The sequence below is a fragment of the Pongo pygmaeus genome, chromosome 2, assembly GCF_028885625.2.
Source record: "Pongo pygmaeus isolate AG05252 chromosome 2, NHGRI_mPonPyg2-v2.0_pri, whole genome shotgun sequence".
NCBI classification, from domain to species: domain Eukaryota; kingdom Metazoa; phylum Chordata; class Mammalia; order Primates; family Hominidae; genus Pongo; species Pongo pygmaeus.
In genome coordinates, this window is record NC_085930.1 from 203,997,737 (window position 1) to 204,016,373 (window position 18,637).

The 18,637-nt window shown below is 47.2% G+C and overlaps 2 long non-coding RNA genes and 1 pseudogene across 2 annotated transcripts in view; 2 read left to right on the plus strand and 1 right to left on the minus strand.

The window, feature by feature from the left end:
- The first annotated feature begins 5,445 nt into the window (after positions 1 to 5,445).
- LOC129034221 (protein FAM151A-like) lies at positions 5,446 to 7,280 on the plus strand (annotated as a pseudogene).
- A 4,716-nt stretch (positions 7,281 to 11,996) lies between these two features.
- Positions 11,997 to 18,505, minus strand: LOC134739213 (uncharacterized). The gene is made up of 2 exons (XR_010125807.1): positions 18,231 to 18,505; positions 11,997 to 12,155 (listed from the first exon to the last, which is right to left on the minus strand). It is a non-coding gene; the product is annotated as an uncharacterized LOC134739213 (long non-coding RNA).
- The window catches only part of LOC129034222 (uncharacterized), an 88,814-nt gene continuing 88,648 nt past the window's right edge, over positions 18,472 to 18,637 (plus strand). Inside the window, exon 1 of the long non-coding RNA XR_008501778.1 lies at positions 18,472 to 18,580. This is a non-coding gene — a long non-coding RNA (uncharacterized LOC129034222). The remainder of the gene's footprint in view (positions 18,581 to 18,637) is intronic.

The following is an 18,637-nucleotide window of genomic DNA, read 5'->3' on the forward strand; positions in this document are numbered from 1 at the left end:
GCTAGCTGTCTCATGAACCCCAGCCTGCTGGCTGGGAGATCCAGCTGGGTCAGTTTTATGGCCAAGAGAGCAACCAGTTTTATGGCCAAGAGAGCAACTAGTTACTATCTCAAGCTGGAGCAAATGGATTATCTTTAGTCCTTCTGTGCAAAACTAAAACCAAAATGTTTCTGTTTTTGGTTTGGGAGTGATGCATCTGGGCAGAGGGGTGGGGTGTTAGACTCAGTCCATGCCCCTCATTTTGCAAGGCTGAAACTGAGGCCAAAGGGACTTGCTCAGGGTCACAGAGTTGCAGAAGAGCCCCCAGTCAAACTCAGAGGTCCTGAACCCCAGGCTGTCCTTTCAATTCCCCAGCCTTTGTTCCAGGTTTTATCCCCCACAGGGCTGCTCGTCCTCATCAGTGCACAGTAATCTGAGGCTCTGCAGGAGGGGGCCACCTTCTCTTTCATGCTGTGCTGTTGAGTGTGGACCACAAAACATGGAATACCTTGCCCAGGGTTTCTGTCCAGCTTTGCTGTGTATTTCAATCTTTTGAGCTTCAGTTTCCAACTCTGGGGAGAAGGGCTAACAAGAGTTAGGATATATGCATCAGGAGCTTTAAAATAGTCCTAGCCTTTAACCCAGCGATTTGATTTCTGGGGAATTATCTTGTAAAAGTGATTGAAAAAGCTTTATGCTCACAATGTTCATTGTGCACATAAGAAAAATGAATCTCCAAAACAGTATTCAAACTCACAAATAGAGTGTGATCCTAAACCAGTATTCAAACTCACAAACAGAGCATGATCCCAGCTGGGTTAAAAAAAAAAAAAAAAAAAAAAAAAAGAGGGAAGGAGGCTGGGTGCGGTGGCTTACGCCTGTAATCCCAGCACTTAGGGAGGCTGAGGCGGGCGGATCACCTGAGGTGAGGAGTTTGAGACCAGCCTGGCCAACATGGTGAAACCCCGTCTCTACTAAAAATACAAAAATTAACCGGGCATGGGGGTGGATCCCTGTGATGGCAGCTACTCAGGAGGCTGAGGCAGGAGAATCACTTGAACCGAGGCGGAGGTTGCAGTGAGCTGAGATTGAGCCATTGCACTCCAGCCTGGGCTATAAGAGCAAGACTCTGTCTCAAATTAAAAAAAAAAAAACAGAAGGAAGTAAATAAACAATACTCAGGGTTGCTTAGGTGATAGGTTTATGAATAATAGTTTCTTTATTCTTTTACTGTTTCAAAATGTTTTGCAGTGTATATACCATCATGCCTCACTTAACAATGGGAATATGTTCTGAGAAATGCATAGTTAGGCAATTTTATTGTTGTGTGAACATCGTAGAGTGTACGCAAACTTAGATGGCATAGCCTATTACACACCTAGGCTCTATGGTATAGCTTATGGCTCCTAGTGTACAAATCTGTACAGCATGTTACTGTACTGAATACGGTAGGCAACTGTAGCACAATGGTAAGCATTTGTGTCTCTAAATATAGAAAAGGTACAGTAAAAATACAGTATAAAAGAAAATAAAATGTATACCTTGACAAGGTATAAATTTAAAAATGTGTACATAGTAAGTGCCCTGAACGTATATACGTGTACAGCACATTTACCATGAATGGAGCTTGCAGGATGGGAAGCTGCTCTGGGCGAGTCAGTGAGCGAGTGAGTGTGGAGTGGATGAGAAGGCCCAGGAGTTGCTGTACATGACTGTAGACCTTATAAACACAAGACACTTCGGGTACACTACATTTACTCAGAAATTTTATGTCTTCAAAATAAATTAATCTTAGCTTACTGTAAATTTTTTACTTCATAAATTTTTAACTTTTTAAACTTTTTGACTCTTTTGTATTATAATAACACGGAGCTTAAAACACAAATGTATTGCACCACTGTATACAAATATTTTCTTTCTTTTTTTTTTTTTTAGACAGAGTCTCTCTTTGTCACCCAGGCTGGAGTATAATGGCACAGTCTTGGCTCACTGTAACCTCCCACTCCTGGGTTCAAGTGATTCTCCTGCCTCAGCCTCCCCAGTGGCTGGGACTACAGGTGCATGCCACCACGCCCAGCTAATTTTTTTTGTATTTTTTTTTTTAGTAGAGACCGGGTTTCACCATGTTGTCCAGGCTGGTTTTGAACTCCTGACCTCATGATCCGTCCACCTTGGCCTCCCAAAGTTCTGGGACTACAGGCATGAGCCACCACGCCCGGCCCATATTTCCTTTCTTTATACCCTTACTCTATAAACTTTTTCTATTTATTTATTTTTATTGTATAAATTTTTTGTTAGAAAGACACAGACACACACATTAGCCGATGCCTGCACTGGGTCAGAATTCTGAATATGGCTACCTTCTACCTCTACGCCTCACCCTACCGGAAGCTCTTCAGGGGCAGTAATGTGAATGGAGCTCGTGTCTCCTATGATAATAGTGTCCTCCTCTGGAATACCTGCTGAAGGACCTACCTGAGGCTGTTTCACAGTTAAAAAAAATACGAGAAGTATACTCTAAAATAATGATAAAAGGTGTAGAGTAAAAATACTAGACGATAGGAAGTTTTTGGCTCCATTATAATTTTATGGGACCACTGTTGTTGATGGAGTCTGTCAATGACCAAGATGTTACCATGTGTCACGTGACTGCATATAAAGAAGGAAACATTTAAAATTCTAGCCTGTTTTACAGTGTTCTAAGCCAGTTTTTTCAACATCGATTATCAGATTAATTCTCACCACAGCCCCAGAGTTAGGTATGGACTTGAACTCCATACTTCATTTTCAAATGAGGAGGCTGAGGAGAGGGAAGTGAAGAGACTGTTTCTACCTGGGAGTGGAGGGGCCAGCAAGGGACGGGGCTTCTGGCTGTGGTGACAGGGCTCCTGCCATCAACATGCCTGCCCTTTAAAGCACAATGTCAAGACTAACCAAGGATGGGGCAGGGCGAATTGTTAGGCAGCCTGAGACCTGTATGTGAGTGGGACAGACAGCAGAGGGGTTGCCTGGGGTTCCTGACCCCCCTTCCTCTGGCTAAAGCAGAGAAAGGGCTAGACACAGGCAGCATCCACAGAGAGGCTACATGGTGCCTGGACTTGGGCCTGTGGCTTTTTTTTTTTTTTTTTTTTTTTTTTGAGACGGAGTTTTGCTCTTGTTGCCCAGGCTGGAGTGCAATGGTGCAATCTTGGCTCACTGCAACCTCCGCCTCCCGGGTTCAAGCAATTCTCCTGCCTCAGCCTCCCAACTAGCTAGAATTACAGGCACCTGCCACCATGCCTAGCTAATTTTTGTATTTTTAGTACAGACGGGGTTTCACCATATTGGCCAGGCTAGTCTCGAACCCCCGACCTCAGGTGATCTGCCTGCCTCGGCCTCCCAAAGTCCTGAGAGGCATGAGCCACAGTGCCCAGCTGGCCTGTGGCTTTTTAAAGCAGGGCTTGGTCCTTGAATTCATAAAGTGGGCACTGAGTTGCATCATCGGGGAGTTGGGGGTGGTGGGAGGAGGGTCAGGAGTGCCAGGAGCAGGTAGGATACCATTTCCAAATCATGCACCACCGAACAACCATTTTCCGGTCTAGAAAATAACAGCAGCTGGCCCTCGTCTGGCAGCCTCTTTCCCTGGGGTTGTGGTGCACCGAGGGTCAGAGAGCCTATCAAAGGTCCTTGGTGTTTCAGGCCGCCTTTGCTCCCCCTTCTCACTCATTCTACCCCTTTTTGGAAGCTCAGAGCTCCCCGAGACAGGAAAGCAGGCCTGGTGGCTCTGGGTTAAGAAGGCTCAGACAGAAGGTCCAAGCTGTCTCAGGAACTCACACAGAGGCTGGCAGGAGAGAAAAGACAGGCCACTTGGGCTCACAAGGTTGAGGGTCCAGGTATCAGGAAAGGGGAGGGAGCATGTGGCTTTGAACACACGCTTGAGTGGTGCCTCAGCATCTCACCCTGCCCAGGTAGCACCGTTTTGCAGTATCCCCTCCAGTATCTCTGGGTAAGGTCTGCATTGCCTGAGCCCTTTGTCAGAGTACCTCCAATGTATGGGCAGTGGCTATGTCATCAGTGCCCTGAAGGATAAAATGTCGCCTTGTGGTGAGCGTGGGAAGACAGCCCTAGCAAGAGGCGGAGGAGGCACAGGCCTTTCCTACATTTGGGTGTCTCACATGGTCCGTCTGGCTGCAGGGTGGATGAGGAGTGTTGCAGGGAAGAAACCTCCCCTGGATGCCTGGCAGTGCAGGGTAACGGGAAGAGCTCTTGAGGGTGAGAGGCACCAGGATCCCCTGCATCATGGGGAGCTTATTTAAAAATGCAGATTATGGGCTGTCCTCTGAGATTCTGGTTCAGTAGTCTGGGGCGGGGCCTAAGCATCAGTGTTTAAACATGTTCTCTGGATGATGCTGATGCATGTGGTCTCTGGACCACACTTGGGGATCCCTTGACTAAAAGGTTAGCCTGACTTGCCCACAGCCAGATAGAACTACACAGGCTCCAGAATATGTCTTTGTACTGACACTGTCTCATCTCTGGTCCAGAAGCCCAATTAAGGCGCCCATATAATCCACCCCAAACAGGCATCTCCTCATTCTCCCAGATGCTGCTGAGATGTCTTTCTGGGAATTTCTGCATGTTCCCATGGGAAGGAGGATTTTATATCTTCTCAGTGTTCAGTTCTGGGGGACAAAGTACACATAAGTGCTTCTCATCCTAGGTTACCTGGAACTCTAGTACTCCACGGTGCTATAAGCAAGTCCTTGAACTATTCCAAAAACTCTTTATTTTTTTATTTTTGAGATGAAGTCTCACTCTATTGCCCAGGCTGAAGTGCAGTGGTGTGATCTGGGCTCACTGCAACCTCCACCTCCCAGGTTCAAGCGGTTCTCCTGCCTCAGCCTCCTGAGTAGCTGGGACTATAGGCGTGCGCCGCCACACCCAGCTAATTTTTGTATTTTTAGTACAGGCTGGGTTTCATCATGTTAGCCACTGGTCTTGAACTCCTGATCTCAAGTGATCCACCTGCCTTGGCCTCCCAAAGTGTTGGTATTACAGGTGTGAGCTACCATGCCTGACCCCCCAAAAACTCTTAACTATAATAAAACTGTAGGGCTAATGTTTACTTTGCTTTTGGTGCAAAACACATCCATTTAGTATGCTGACATTGGGCTGAATCCACTGCAGCGAACATGTATTAAGTACTCACTGTGGGTTAGGCAGGGCTGGCCTGGAGTTTACATGTTTTCATGTCACTGATTCATTAGCATATGGGTAAACAAGTTATTAATTAATGCACTCAAGCAGGCAATGTTGTCTGAAAGAAAGATTCCACAAAGGGAACAAAATAATGACACTTAAAAGGTTTGACTGGTGGAGAATGAGGTGGTGCTGGGTCCTCCTGCCTCCCACGGGATCCCAGCTTGCAGGGAACCTTGGGGACTGTGGGTCATGCGGAGTTGGGGGCGTTCCCCAGAGAGCGTCGCCATGGCCTGCAGGGAGCAGTTATCGAAGAGTCAGGTCAGGTGGGGGTTTGCTGGCACTACCTGTGTTTCTGTAGTGGTCATTGCCATGATAGTCCTTGCCATCACCCTGCGTCAGCCAGGCTGTGAGCTGGAGGCCTGCAGCCCCGAGGCCGACATGCTGGATTACCTGCTGAGCCTGGGCCAGATCAGCTGCCGAGATGCCCTGGAGGTCACCTGGTACCACGCAGCCAACAGCAAGAAAGCCACGACAGCTGCCCTGAACAGCAACATCACAGTCCTGGAGGCTGATGTCAATGTCGAAGGGCTCGGCACAGCTGACGAGACAGGAGCTCCCATCGTGGCACACCCTCCACCTATCTACGATGACAACGCACTGGAGCAGTGGCTGGATAGTGTGCTGGGCTCTTCCCAGAAGGGCATCAAACTGGACTTCAAGAACATCAAGGCCGTGGGCCCCTTCCTGGACCTCCTTGGTCGCTGACAGAGTGGGGCAAAGTCCGGTGGCCCATGTGGATCAACGCTGACATCTCAAAGGGCCCCGACATGCCCATCTCAGCTGAGGTCAGTGACACACAGTTCCTGGCCCTGGTCCAGGAGAAGTATCCCAAGGCCACCCTGTCTCCAGGCTGGACCGCCCTCTACGTGCCCATGTTCCCAAACAGGATGTACACCCAAGCCATGGTGGAGAAGATGCATGAGCTGGTGGGAGTGGTGCTCCAGAGGGTCACCTTCCCTGTGCAGTCTTCCACGGTGCGGGCCGCCCAGCCCCACTCCAGCCGGCTGCTGAGCCAATCTGAGAGGTACAGCCTGACGCTATGGCAGGCTGCCTCGGACCCCATGAGGCAGAGGATCTGCCCTACGTCCAGGATAACACTGCTGTCCACCACGTCTACTATGACATCTTTGAGCCTTTCCTGTTGCAGTACAAGCAGCTGGCCTCTACTTGGCAGGGTGCCGTGAGGCTTAGAGAGGATGGCTGTAGAGCTGTGGCCTACAGAAGGTGTTCCATGAATGGCAGCCACCTCACCTTGGCGATTTGGCGCCCCACAGTGAATGCCACATGGAAACAAATATACTACATGGGAGGCAGCCTGATCCCTCTTCTCCAGCTGTTCGAGGGTGATGGTCTTCTCGATGCTGCCCCAGGGGTACAGCAACGGGGTCACCCTCCCAGACACAGAAGGCATGATCCTGCTGAACAATGGCCTCGAGGGAACTGTGGCTGAGAACCCCGTGCCCACTGTTTGTGCTCCAAGTGGCAACATCCTGAGGCTGGAGTCCTGCCTGCAGCAGCTGGCCACACATCCCGGACACTGGAGCGTCCATTTGCAAATAGTGGAGCCCGCAGCCCTCCGGCCGTCCCTGGCCTTGCTGGCATGCCTCTCCAGCCTTGGCCTCTTGCATCGGCCTGTGTGGATGGGGGCCAAAATCTCCCACGGGAGTTTTTCAGTCCCTGGTCACTTGGCTGGCAGACAGCTGCTTACAGCTGTGGCTGAGGTCTTCCGCCATGTGACCGTGGCACCAGGCTGGACTCAGGAGGCACTGGGCAGTGGCTACAGGGAACAGCTGCTCACAGATATGCTAGAGCTGTGCCAGGGGCTCAGCTTCCAGATGCAGGCCAGGCCACGGGGCCACAGCACGGCTGGAGCTGTTGCCAGGCTGCTGGCATCCTCTCCTGGGGCTACTGTCACAGTGGAGCACAGCCCAGCTGGGGGCAACTATGCCTCTGAGAGGACAGCACTGCTGGGAGCCAGGGCTGTAGACAGGACCCGAATCTACTACAGGCTGCCCCAGGGGTACCACAAGGACTTGCTGGCCGATGTTGGCAGAAACTGAGCACCCAGGGGTGGTGGGCCAGCGGACCCCAGGGTGGAGTCTTCCCACGGGGAGACAGGAAGAAATAAAGGCCTTTGCCTTTCTCCAGGCAAAACAAAACAAAAAAGAAAGGTTTGAAACCCTGGTCTGGATATCTAGCTTATTGTGTGTGGTCAATAGAAGCTTTTTAATAAATGAAAAATGTTTTACTCACCTTTTCACTCCTTTGCTAGAAAAGACAGCTTGGAGTTTCCAAGAGAACAGTCTGTGCCCTGGCTATGTTTCAGAAATGTTCATTCTATTCAGTCCAGCTGCAGGGAAAAGGATTGTTGCTAGAAGAAAGGGCCTACTTTACACAGCTGTATCTAGGGAAGGCTGAGGGTTGCTCCCCATGGCCCTCTGGTTCTCCCCCTGACTGTTTTATGGTCAGGCCCATGTGCAGCTTCTGGGATCCCTAGTGATGCCTGATATATGGTGAGCTTAAGTGGCTACATTTAAGGCTTCAGATATTAGCAGAGGACTCTTGCACTGTCTGAAGACGAGCAGTTGATGTATTCCATGTGCTGGAGTCTGCCAGCCCATTAGAATTTAATTAAGCACATTCTTTCCTGACAGCCTTCTGGTGCTCAGGAGCAAGATGCTTTTGGCTTTGTGGTTGCATTTGGAACTCATTCTTTCTCCTTTTTTTCTGGAAGCTCTCAGCATCTCCTCTGCCTTCAGAGAACCCGTGGTGGTGTGTATCAGAATCACTCCTGGAGATTTTGATTCACTTGGTCTGGGACAGCCATCTTCCTTTTAATAATCCTCCATAGGTGACTCTGAATTGCTCTGAGGCCTGAGAACTGCTGACCTCTGTAGGTTAATGATCCTCAAGCCAACACCTCCACTCCAGACCTCCCGAGCTTCAGACATATGCAACCTTCTGTCTTTTGGGCAGCTCCACCTGGAATGTCTAAGAGGCACCTCAAGCTCGAAGGAGATGTCCTATAAGTTTTGGAATCCCTCACCTGCTCTATTCAATTCATTCTATTTATTTATTCTTTCTTCCAAAATATCTCTTAATTCTCTCACCTCCTAAGGAAAATTCTGCCTTTTGTAAACAAGGTCTAGTTGTCACTGGATGGAGAAGCTGTTTCTCTGATTCACCTGATTTCCCTTTTACTTGAGAATTTCTCCCTAACCATTGCTCCCATCTCATAAATAATTTATAATAACTTCGGTAGGGGCCTGTGATTTCTCCTGCATGCATGCATGCTTCTTCCTTTAGTTTCCTCTAGCACAGATGAGGCTGGAAAACCTGACTGGATTTGTCCCACTGGAGACTCGGTGATAAGTGAAGGGAGACCAACACAGGGTGTACTGTGACCCAGGATACCTGGCATTCAGCACCTTTCCCTTTGAAGCCTGAAGGGCCTGCCTCACCTGAACTCCCCCTGGCATCCCTATGGCGGGTACTATCTTGGCACTTGCCAAGTTGAGTGTGTGCCCAGAACAGGTCTTTACCCAGAACAGCTGGAGCAAGCTCCTCTCCCTGCTTCCCCGCTTCATTTCTGCTTCTTGTCAAAGCATCCATCTGGTTCTCAAATGGCTGGTGTTGGATATAACCACTCCCTTCAGAGGAGACCATGCCTATTCCAGGGCCAGGGTTGCATAAGGTTCAGCACTGCAACCAAACCAAAATATGACATAGTGACCCCGATTTTAATGATGAACTCACATTACACCCCCTGGCCATGCCATTGCCGCTGCCTTAGTTCCAGGCTTCAGTAGCTCTTGCCAACCAGTAGCAGAAGGCTCCCCTCCTATCTTGGACCACAGCCAGTCTTCCCACAGTAGCTGGACCCACAATCCTAAAACTACAGAATATCACCATTTAGCAGTTCTCAAACTATTTGGTCTTAGGATTCTTTTACGCGATAAAAAATTACTGACGAGGTGGGCGGATCATGAGGTCAGGAGATGGAGACCATCCTGGCTAACACAGTGAAACCCCATCTCTACTAAAATACAAAAAATTAGCTGGGTGTGGTGGCACGTGCCTGTAGTCCCAGGTGCTCAGGAGGCTGAGGCAGGAGAATCGCTTGAACCTAGGAGGCCGAGGTTGCAGTAAGCCGAGATCGCACCACTGCATTCCAGCCTGGGCGACAGAGCAACACTCCGTCAAAAAAAAAAAAAAAACATTACAGAAAACCCCAAAGATATTTTGTTTGTGTGACTTATATCTGTCTGTATTTACTATATAAATTAAAACACAGAAATTTAACAAATGTTAACTTACTAATTCATTTAAAAATAGCAATAATAAACTCATTACATGTCAATATAAATAACACATTTTAACTAAAAAGTAATCATATTTCCTAAAACAAGAAACAATTACTTATAAGAGTGACATAGTTTTATATCTTTGCAAATCTCTTTAATGCTTGAATCAATAGATTAAGCCAGTGACTCATCGCTGTTCCTGCATCCAATCAGTTGTGCCATGTTGTTTTGGCCAAAGTGTGTGAGAAAAATCTGGCCTTATATAGACATGCAGTTGAAAAGGAGAGGAGTATTTTAATATTCTTCTCAACAATTATGGTTTTTTTGTGTGTTTTTTTTTTTTTTTTTTGAGATGGAGTCTCGCTGTGTTGCCCAGGCTGGAGTGCAGTGGCGTGATCTTGGCTCACTGCAACCTCTGCCTCCTGGTCAAGTGATTTCCAGCTAATTTTTGTATTTTTAGTAGAGATGGTGTTTCACCCTGTTGGCCAGGCTGGTCTCAAACTCCTGACCTCAAGTGATCCACTTGCCTCAGTCTCCCAAAGTGCTGGGATTACAGGTGTGAGCCACCTCGCCTGGCCAGGTGGTTTTTTTTTTTTTTTTTTTTGGATTCTATACCCAAACTCAAGAAGTGATAGTTTCTTAAAGATTTATTACAATATGGAATCTGAAACCATATCAATAAACTTCTTGTACTATCTCACATTAAAATCCATCCATTTCTCCTGTACTTTGAACGTGTCTTTTGCTTGCACATGGTTGCCTAACATTAGATGTTGATCATTTGAAAAATATTGGTTCACTGTGTGGTATACATTTTCTAAATGTTGGCATTTTTACTATCCAATATTTAGATAGCACAATTCATTAGTATTACCATTGGAATATCATTGGAAAACTCCTTAAGTATTATTGAGAAGCTGTCAAGCTCACAGTGGTAAACACAAGTTTTCCAAAATTCTGATTCTCACTGGAAAGCTCGGATTTTATTATTGGCAACAAATACCATCAGCTGTTTTCCTTGAAGAAACAGTCTCAGGAGATCCATTTTTGAGAAAACATCTGCCAAAACCCCAATCTGAATATCCTTAATTTGTCTGGCAGTCGTTTCTCTTAAGTAAAAATGTATCTTCTGAAAAAAAAGTGATTAGTTCACTTAACTGAAGCAGTCACACAAGTCATTTTTCCTTGAGACAATCATTGTACATCGATGTGTGGCAGAGCGGTACTTCTAGTGGTACTTACCAGTCCACACAGAATGTTAAAACAAGGTGTTACGCAAGGGTTGAGATTTCATAACGTTAATAACTGCTACTCTTTCATCATAGACAAGCTTATGTGTGGCTTTTTAAATAATTTATTTTTTGCCATGAGTGTGTGGTGGTGGAGAATACGACAGCTGTCAGTACCGTGTAGTGTCACTATCTTGATCTGTGCTGAGGGGACAGCAGTTTTACTCCCTGCTGCTTACGCACCATTATTACAAACGTCAGCATAGGGAGAAAAGGCAAATAACACCTTCATCTCATTATGAAAAGTTTGACCTCATGGAACCCCCACCACAGGGTCCTCTTGGGAATCCCAGGGATCCAGAGTGCACATTTTGAGAACTTTCCATGTTTCCCCAGTTCCAATAGGCTAAAAAAAAGGCTAGACCAGTGGTGGCATTTCATGAACCCCAATCTTCTTCCTATTCTTCTGCCGGCACTGTCCATAAAAATGTGATATGTAAGGAGGAGTAGCTGGGAGCCTGAGTCCTGTCTGTGGGGGAGAACTTCAGGAGTTGCCAGCAAGCCCAGCTGTAATTGAAACATCTCAGGGAGGCTGCTGGGGGGTGGGGGTTGACATCAGCCAGGTGGCACTCAGCCCTAGGGCACTCAAGGCTTCAGCAGTTTTGTGGAAAGTCTGGTGTGTGCTTTGCTGGAATCCTGAGGCTGTGGGAGTTGCCAGTTCCAGCAATGACCTCATTACAACTGAGTGATTGAATAAGGCAGGCACCTTTCAAGGAGATCGGCAGGTTAGAGTGACTGTCAATTAAAACGCAGAGCAGCATCTGCAGCAGGTGAGAAAGGAGTGTGATTTGGCTTTTGCAGAAAGGGAAATGGCATTTACAGAGATAAAGTGAATTGGCGACAGTCGTGGAGGGAACCGGCTTCTAAGATCTAGATTCAGAGACTTTTAGGGCTAAAAGAGAACTTAGATGTCAACCAGACAAATTGAGTTGGAAGGAGTGGCAAGATTGCTGAGGACTCCAGCAGAGCTGCTTCGGCACATAAGTCAGCCAGACAGCCCAGCCGGTTCCTGTCCCACCTCACCAAGGTGGCACTGTACCCCTCTTTCTCCCATCTCCCAGCGGGACAGCCTCCTATAAAGGAGGCCAACTACTCCATGTATCTTTGGTCTGGTGACGTTTTCAGAGGGAGCTTGGCCAGAAGACTCCCAAGTCATAGAGAATTAATCAGGTGGGACACAGAGTTTTTAATCCCCACTTTACAGATGTGGAAAATGAGCTCCAGGGAGAATACGTGACTTGCCGAGATCACATTAGTAAGTGGCAGAGGACGAACTTGAACTCAGGTCTTGAGGCTCATGGTTCCACTGAGATGCGATGGTGTAGAGAGGAGAGTTCAGGATCTGAAGACAGAAAAGCAGGATTTTTAGTTCCTTTGATATTTAATAGCTGGGTGACTTTTGGTCAAGCCATTTTATTTCTCTGAATCTTGGTGTCCTCATTTACAAAATGAGCATAATATACATAATCTATCCTAAGCTCATTCACAGGGTTGCTTTAGAGCATCAAATTACATGGTTTTTATAAATATGCCTTATATACTGTGAATCTCTTTAACAAGTTTGAGGGGGCTCACACGCCCAGATAATTAACCATGCCAGCCCTATAAAGTGGGGTCATTCTTTTGCCCACAAGGATGATATAGACCCCTGGACTGGCATTGCCTTCCTTAACTAAGGCCCTAAGAATCCCAGCATTTGGAAAATGTGAATCAAGAGTTCCCAGAGGCTGCAAGCAGGGCCTGATAATGGATGGGAATGGACACTGTTATTTATACCAGCTCCCTTCACTTTTCAGGAGATCTGGGGGAATGGGGACAGCTCTGGGTGTGATGTTCCCAGTGTGGCTTTGGCGCAAGGCTCCACAATTCTTTGTCCCCCGGCTTTTGCACCACTCCAAGCTGTGACACTCTGACTGCTGTTCAAGCAGCACCGTTGTGCACTATCCTGCCTGGCAAAGTGGTCAGGCGCACATTTTCAGGGGCCCTCTAAGGAAGGAAACTGAGGTGCTGGTATTTGAACGTGGTTCTCAGATACTTGCAAAGAGCATTCTAATGGCTGCTTCACTCTGCTTTCTCCAAGGCCGTCTCTTATGGAGAGGCCATCTAGGTACAGCAGTTAGGAGCCTGAGCTCCAAAGCCTGAGCTCCAAAGCTTCTGAGCTGGAATCCTTCCTTCTACTTCTCTCTGTGCCCCCTATTTCTTACCCTTACAGTGGGGTTGATCACAGCACCTACCTGACAGCATTCTTGTGGCAAATCAATGAATTTGAATGCATATGAAAACAGGACCAGCCGGGTGTGGTGGCTCACGCCTATAATCCCAGCACTTTGGGAGGCCAAGGCGGGTGGATCACCTGAGGTCAGGAGTTCGAGACCAGCTGGGCCAACATAGTGAAACCCTGTCTCTACTAAAAATACAAAAATTAGCCAGGAGTGGTGGTGTGCACCAGTAATCCTAGCTACTCGGGAGGCTGAGGCACGAGAATCACTTGAACCTGGGAGGTAGAGGTTGCAGGGAGCCGAGATCGAGCCACTGCACTGCAGCTAGGGTGACAAAGCGAGACTCCATCTCAAAAAAAAAAAAAAAAAAAGAAGGAAGCCAGACCACACACCATCAGCATCTTCACAGGCCCCTTGGGATATCATTCATGATAAATATTTTATTTATTTATTTATTTGAGATGGCATCTCACTCTGCCGCCCAGGCTGGAGTGCAGTGGCGTGATCTCTGCCCACTGCAACCTGTGCTTCCTGGGTTCATGTGATTCTGCTGTCTCAGTCTCCCAAGTAGCTGGGATTACAGGTAGGTGCCACCACACCCAGTGAATTTTTTTTGTATTTTTTAGTAGAGATGGGGTTTCACCATGTTAGGCAGGCTGGTCTAGAACTCTTGACCTCAGGTGATCTGACTGCTTCAGCCTCCCAAAGTGCTGGGATTACAGGCGTGACCCACCAAGCCCGGCCAGGAAGGACCTGTTTCTAAGACCCACTTTAGAGGAGGGGAGACTCCTCTGGGCTGTGGGGGTAGGAGTTGGACCATAGGCCAGAGCATCTTGGCTTCTCAGGAAAGAACATGGGAGAAAGTTAACGTGTTGCCCATGCAGTCTTCCTTGACCCTCCGATTTTTCATCTTTTCCTGAGAGGCCTGGATTTATTTTATTTTATTTTATTTTTATTTTTGAGACAGAGTCTCGCCATGTTGCCCAGGCTGGAGTGCAATGGTGCCATCTTGGCTCACTGCAATCTCCACCTCCTGGGTTCAGGCGATTCTCCTGTCTCAGCCTCCTGAGTAGCTGGGATTACAGGTGTGTGCCACCACGCCTGGCTAATTTTTGTATTTTTAGTAGAGTCGGGGTTTCACCATGTTGGCCAGGCTGGTCTCGAACTCCTGACCTCAAGTGATCCACCGGCCTCAGCCTCCCAAAGTGCTGGGATTACAGGCATGAGCCACCACGCCCGGCCCTGGATTTATATTTTTGACATATGTGGTGAGTTGCTTGAATGAATTATGCTTCGCTTGAGTCTTAATCATGTAGTAAAATTGACTTCCTCTTTGAGGTGATGTCAAAGAGTATAGGACGAAGATGGGGAGCGTTCCAGTGCTACTCTGTTTGGGAAGGACAGGAAGAAATGCTATTTTCAAAACTAGAAAGTCTTCTCTAAGTTGGCATGATCTAAGTGTATGTTCTCATCTTTTACGTGCCTCTAGGCTTAGAAGCAAACAAAAATAAAGATGTTATCGCCAGTTCTTTGTTGCCCTTTCAAAAAGTATCACTGGCTGGGTTTGGGATGATATCATGAAGCCTCTTAGATCTTAATTTTGTTTTCTTTTTGCTTAGTTTTTTTTTCATTAAAAAGATGATTAAGGAAACATCCTCTATATGATATGCCTATATAAGCTTCCCTTTCAGTAAGGCTTTTGTACCAATTTAAAACATTGAATAGAAGCCAATAGCAGTGGATGTATGGGGCTGAAATTGATCTAATGCTGTGCTATTTAATTTGATTATAGGTTAGATCTCATTACTGAAGGTTCAGCTTTGGCCTAGATTTCTTAGAACAGAAAAGATTTTGGACTCCAGACACTGGCCCACTCATATGAAGCAGTACGCAATTCAGTGTTATTAAAGTGCAGGACCGCAAGACCATGGAGGCGTTTGTTATTTCAAATCCATTTAGGAATAAGGCGAGGGAAAAGGAAGGAAAGAGGAACGGAGGGAAGAAGAAAGGAGGAAAAGTTGGAAGAAAGGAAGGAAGGAGAGATTCTAGTGAATTTCTGTAGAATGTTTTTTTTTTTTTTGGAGATGGAGTCTCGCTCTGTATCCCAGGCTGGAGTGCAATGGCGCGATCTCGGCTCATTGCAAGCTCCGCCTCCCGGGTTCACGACATTCTCCCGCGTCAGCCTCCCGAGTAGCTGGGACTACAGGCGCCCAGTAGAGACGGGGTTTCACCGTGTTAGCCAGGATGGTCTTGATCTCCTGACCTTGTGATCCACCCACCTCGGCCTCCCCAAGTGCTGGGATTACATGCGTGAGCCACTGCGCCCGGCCAGAATTTATTTTTAAGGGCTTAACATACTGAACACTTTCTAGTATTCTCTGAAGGGAAGATTCTGGAAAATAAAATTAAGAAATGCTTCACTGAAACAAAGCCTCTTCAGGAATTCATCATGAATTTTCCTACCATCAATTTCCCCTTCTTTCTCTTGAGACAGTCTGTCACCTCATTGGCCCACACTTTGGTCCTGCAAATCCTGCTCCAAGGTCTCAAAGAAAAGTTTCCATTGAGCGATTGGCTCTCAGAGTTCTTACACTGCACGCTTAGGTTTCTTTATTATTTTTTTAAAAAAATTGATGCATAATATATCACATATACACCATGGAATACTACTTAGCCATAAAAACAAGAAATAACATCTTTTGCAGCAACTGGGATGGACCTGGAGGCCACAATATCCTAAGTGAAGTAACTCAGGAATGGAAAACCAAATACCATGTGTTCTCACTTATCAGTGAGAGCTAAGCTAAGCTATGGGTACACACAGACACACAGAGTGGTATAATGAATTTTGGAGACTCAGATGCGGGAAGGGAGGGAGGTGAGGGATAAAAACCTACATATTGGGGCCGGGCGCAGTGGCTCAAGCCTGTAATCCCAGCATTTTGGGATGCCGAGGTGGTTGGATCACCTGAGGTCAGGAGCTCGAGACCAGCCTGGCCAACATAGTGAAATCCCGTCTCTACTAAAAATACAAAAAATTAGTTGGGCATGGTGGCAGGCGCCTGTAATCCCAGCTACTCAGGAGGCTAAGGAGGAGAATCGCTTGACCCTGGGAGGTGGAGGTTGCAGTGAGCCGACATTGTGCCATTGCACTCCAGCCTGGGCAACAACATTGCACTCCATCTCAAACAAACAAACAAACACAACAACAACAACAAAAACAAACCACAAAACAAAACAAAAACCCTACATATTGGGTACAGTGTACACTACTCAGGTGATGGGTGCACTGAAATCTCAGCCTTCACAATTATACAATTCATCCATGGAACCAAAAACCACTTGTACCCCTAAAGCTATTGAAATAAAAAAAAAAAATTGATGCATAATAGGTATACATATTTTTGGGGTACCTTTGATAATTTGGTATATTCACATAGTGTGTAAACATCAAATCTGGGTGATTCGGATATCCACCACCTTAAATATTTGCCTTTTCTTTATGCTATAATCATTCAAATTATTCCTATCTAACTAACTATTTCGGAATGTACAATAGATTATTGTAAACTATAGTCATCCTGCTGATCTATCCAACACTAGGTCTTATTTCTTTGATCTAATTGTATATTTGAACCGATTAATCAACCTCTGTTCATCCTCTCAGGGCTTTCTTTAAACATAGATCAAAGAAAAAAAATTTGAATTGGGGGCTAACCCTCTGTTTTTCTACGAAACCAGAAACTTTACGCTGTCTTCACACTTTCGCAACTTCCTTTTATTGGCATAATTTGAGCAAGTGTGTGTGTGAATGCCACTCTTGCCAATTATTTCTGCACCACTGGAGAGATGTGAAAGTATTTGCTCTTGCTGAGATGCAACGAGGGGTCGGGTCCGAGCTAACATGACTGCTCATTTCTATTTCACCTTGGAGAGAAGGTTCTCTCAAGAGCACTTAAAAACAATAGCCTTGCTGGGACAAAGTGAAAAACAGTGTGAGAGCCTAGGACGTGTACACTGGAGAAAGACACAACGGGACACGAGAGCTGTCCCAGATATCCGAAGGGGGCTACCTGGGGAAGGAAGCAGATTCGCTCTGTGCAGCCCAAAGAGGTGGAACTGGGCTGGGAGGGAGGATGTGGGTCTAAGGAAAGTGCCCCACAGACGCCACTGTCTAAGAGCAGTGCCGTTAGCTCCCCATCGGTGGGGTTGTTGCAGCCGAGGCTGGGGGGGCTAGTTGGCAGCCATGCTGCAGGAGGGGATACCAGCCTTGGGGGAGAGCTGTCTGTTAGCTCCTCGCTTCTCGGGTCTTGCCCAGCCCTGCCTTCATAAACACTAGAAGAATCCTCCTTGTGAGTGGGATGTTGCACCCAGGAATGTTGTGGTAGGGCTAGGAGAGGACAGGGAGAGTCAGCTGGGGCCTTGCCAAGAGCCCAGGAGGGGAGGTCCTGGGCCAGGTGGATAGCAGCTCCCTCAGCCTCAGAACTCAGAGGCTGGCTCAGAGCCAACACCGTTCTGCCCAGTTGTCAATGAAGACTTTCACTCTTAAGCGGACTGAAGGGCAAAACCTAAAGGATTTTTCCAACAGTTGTACTCTAACTGCGGAAACCAAAGGAAAGAGTCATGGGTTCTGACGAAAGGTCAGCTTTTGGGAGGAGAAGGCATTGAACCTTGATGAGTGGGAAGTTTAACTTCTGGGAAAGTTAAACTGAAATTCATCTGACCCACATTATGCTCTTGGCTATCTTTCCTTTTAGCCTATGCAACCCAATTTAGTCCGCTTACCTCCCGTCTTGGTCAGGGCCTGGGGTGGGACTAGAGTTGGGGTGAGGTGGGACCACAGTGAATCAGACCCAGCCTCTGCCCACCAGGACCTGTAGTCTGGTCATTGATAATCCAGTAGAAGGCAGTAAATTGTGAGTGCCATAGAAAAGGCACCTTGTTGGGGGCTCGCAGGACAGACCATCACACCTGGCTGGGGATCAGGAATGCTTCATGGGGCAGTTCCTCTTTGAGATGTGTGCTGAGGGATGGGCAGGGCTTTTGAGTGAAGGAAGGAGGGTAGATGTGAGTCTCTATTATATAATTCTCCGGCAAAAATATTCTAGTTTCTCTCCCTTAGTGGGTAGATTGGTGGGAAGATAAGGTTGGTTTTGGTAGGCTTTGTCTCTTTCAGATATCCGATACCCACTCCTCACCTTAAAAGATATCTGTGTCTGTAACTGTCCTCCTCAGGTCCAGAACCAAACTCATCTGTCAATGGGCTCCATGGATAGGGACCAGCAGGGGAGTTAACGGCCCTGGAGACAGAAGGGGCAGGAGGTCAGGGGTCAGGGCTTCGGGGCAGCCAAGGGGCACTGGGAGGAAAGAGACTGCAGAGAGACCGAAAGGTAACTCATCACGTGACAAAGACTTATTGTTATTACTGATAATTTGCAGCAGGCACTGTGTTGGGAACTGGCTATCCTAAGATGAAGATAACAAGGCGTCTGCCCCAGGAACCCCCCGCACGGAGGTGGCTGTGTCGGCAATAGTGGTGTCACAGTAGGTAAGTGCAGCGAGCAAAACAGGCCACAGAAGTGTGCACTGGTCCACGGTGACCCCA